Source organism: Papaver somniferum, chromosome 9, assembly GCF_003573695.1.
Source record: "Papaver somniferum cultivar HN1 chromosome 9, ASM357369v1, whole genome shotgun sequence".
Lineage (NCBI taxonomy): Eukaryota > Viridiplantae > Streptophyta > Magnoliopsida > Ranunculales > Papaveraceae > Papaver > Papaver somniferum.
The window spans coordinates 127,785,889-127,789,490 of NC_039366.1; positions in this window are offsets into that span (position 1 = coordinate 127,785,889).

Consider the following 3,602-nt stretch of genomic DNA (forward strand, 5'->3'; position numbering starts at 1 on the left):
ATACTTTAGCTTGGCTTAAGCCGAGCCGGCTATTGACTGTTGCCTTATATATCTCTTATTACCTTTTAAATATCGTGATATTATTACAAACTATCTTCTTCTTCTTTACCTAAAGGAGGTAAATGTCGTAAACATATTCTGATGGTGCTCGTATTGCCATGGAGTACTTTTGGCGATACTTTTTGGTCCTTGGATATGTACTTCGAAAGTTTTGGAAAAATAAGGGTTGTGTAACAAACACCATATTGCCAAAGTTTTATAATGTCTGACTCAAGAAGTTAAAAAACTGCAAGTTGTATTGATTGTGGATGGGGCAAAACGATTTGCTGGTTTTCACGGGATTGAGGAGACGACGGTACGGAGGAGACTCCTTGAACCGAGAGAAATGTTTAACCTCACACAGATGCACTGCAAGAAGGGAGTGCTTTGAATTCGAGAGATCAATCTGTAGTACTCCGGCCTAAACCAATACAATGGTCGTTCCATAGTAAATTCGGTCACAAGAGAGGATGGGTTGATCTGTAGGAGGGAAGCTGAGAAATGTGTGGAATCAATGGTAATCAAAAGATTGTGGGTGTGTTGCGAATTCTGAATAAGATGAGTTCTGAATGATTGAAGTTGCTCAGTTGAGAGTAATTGATCAATTGATGAGGTGTTGATCTCGTGTTGTCTGTGAGACGTGAGATCGTTGTTCTTGTATATTCAATCATAATTTCATAGACTTATTTATATTGCTGGAATTATAGAAACCATGATCCCATGAAGTGTGACAGTTGATGGAATCAAAGAGTGGGGAGGTGGAAATTGTGTTTGAAACCAGTTGCTCATCGTGCGGAGACTTGGTCGATTTTCCATCCACTACTTTGTTAACTCCTTCAACTGATTGCACGACTTGCTCACATTCCATCGTGTGTATGAACACACGTGCCATAGACCGCCAGACCAAAACCCTAGTCAATATTCCCCATGTGACACGATTGACATCTCGTGGTTAATTAGTCGGTTGTTGACTTCATGACTTTATGGGACGATGAGTCCATGTATTTGCTGAGTTGAACATGATTCTGTAAAATGTTATGAGACTCATGAATTGAACGTGCATGTTGAGACAGAGGTATAATTCTCACGTTGAGGTGAGCAAGTATTTCTCATCTGATGAATTGTTGAATATTGATAGTTGAACCAATATTCCTTGGTTTGAGCAAATATTGCTCATCTGAGCAAGTGTTGCTCGTCTGATGAATTATTGGTAGCGTGACCAAAATAAAACATTAATTAGTATATTGGTAGTTGAACCGAGCATAATAAATAAGAATACTGATCATGAGATCGTCGTAAAGTTATTAGTGTTCGAGTCGAGAATTATGATCCTTGGACTCAGAAACCCTAATTTGATCAATTGATGACCAATTGATGGTTTATTTAAGAATTAACCATGGAATGAAGGAGGACCGGATACATGAGACCGTGGGTCGATTATGTAGTGTCCATATGCCCGCGTGAGCAAAATACCAAGATCTCTTGAAGAGTTTGTGATTTGTTGATGAAAGAATGATTAAATGTTGGTTTAATCATTTATTCGAAAAATGCTCGTCCGAGCCTTAGGTGATAAAACCTAATTAATTATGGAGAAGTGAGATACCGACCAAGGGGTCATGAAACCGGCCCTGGATGGTCGTGGGATCAAATGATGATCACTTCATGAAATTCCAAAATTATTTGGAAGAGTTTTGGACCTAATATGTGCAATTGCACAAATTAGGTCAAACCATGAAAATACGTGGGACCGGATCATTGTGAACCAAAGAGCCAACCCTGGTCGGTCAAGGTAACATGCTCACGTCGTCAACACGTCCGTGTCTCATTCCTGAGAATTTTGGTATTTTTTGGCGTGCGTTTGAGCAACCATTTGAGAAAATATGACAAAATCAGGGTTTTTGCTGAAACTGAGGAAACTTCATGGGATGAAGGAAAATAATTATAAAATGAAGAAATATGAGGCGTGGGACCGCTGGAGCCAAGACATGGCCGGTTGGCCAGTGACCACGGTCCCATGGTGCCTTTTCCTAATTTTATAATATTTTCATGATTTTATGAAAATATCATGAAATCAAGGAATTTTGTTGAAATTAAGGAGTTTCCTTGAAGTGAAAGAGATTCCATGGGATCAAGGAAGCAAATAATATTAAAATAATAAAATAAGGGTGTATGGGGCCGGCTAGGACATGGCTGCCGGCTTGGGCCCGATCCCACAAGTTTCCCTAATTTTATGTAATTTTTGTGTATTATTTTCCATGATTTGAATGAATTTTTATAATTTGAAAGAAATACCATGAAATCAAGGAATTTCATGGGATCAAGGAAACCTTAAAAACAATAATAATAAAATAAGGGGCATGTGGGACAGGTTGAGGCATGGACGGCCGGCTGGGGCCCGGTCCCGCGAGTTTTCCTAATTTTATATTATATTTTCATGGTTTTGTGAAAATACCACGAGATTAGGGAAATAATAATAAAATAATGAGGAACCATGAGGTGTGGGGCCGACCGGGATCAAGGCATGGTCGGTTGGCCAATAATCACGGCCCCACAATGTTTTTCCCAATTTTATATTATTTCCTTGGTGCGAAGGGAACACCATGAAACTGAGGAGTTTCCTCAAAACGAATGATATTTGTTAAAATGAAAGGATTTTCATAAGATCAAGGAAAATAACAAAAAATATGATAAAATATAAAACTGGCGTGGGATTGGCCACGACACGGCTGGCTGGTCAGTGAGCCTAATCCCTGGCGCCTTGGTCAATATTTTAATTATTTATTATTTTCTTTCCTATTTTGCATAGGTTCATCGTTTCGTCGTATTTTGAAATACTCGTTCATGCGGTGATTGTTAGTGTATCATCGTTAAGTACACTTGCACCTTTTGAGCCGGGACTTACTCAGAGGTAGTTCAGATGCCCGTGCGTTGAATATTTATTACTAACCCATGGAATTCTGTTGGGAAGAACCATAGATTGAAGTAACGAAATACTGCGAAAATATTTGAATATTTTCGGAAATTCAGTAGATGAATCCAAGAATTTAGGAATAATTAACTTATGGCTTTATACTAGCAGAGCAAGCTGTCTAGGAGCATTAATTATTCTGACATGAGCTTGTTGGAGCTTCATATCCTTTATATAGTCAGGGAAACTCGTTGTTTGTATCCTGAAGACGTTATCGCTCTATACTAGCAGAGCAAGCTGTCTAGGAGCTGTCAATCTCGTGATTCTATATAGAAATAATTACTGAAGTGTTCGGTATTCATGAGATATGTCGTTTTCCAGCCGAGAGACTACATATATGCATGTACTCTGAGAGAAAGTATTCTCAGTCAGAGGATTCGATGAGAGACCCGTGTCTCAATACTCACATCTGATTGCTGGATCAGGAGTTCGTATAATTATGGGGTTACGATTTTAGCCTTTGTCGAAAATCCACCATCTACATTAAGTCCCCTGCTTAGTGAGGAAAGTCGTGTTCCTCAGTCAGCATTGAATGGTGATTTTCCGGTCATAAACAATATAAGTAATTGAACTTAGTCGTAAGTTAAGACGTTAC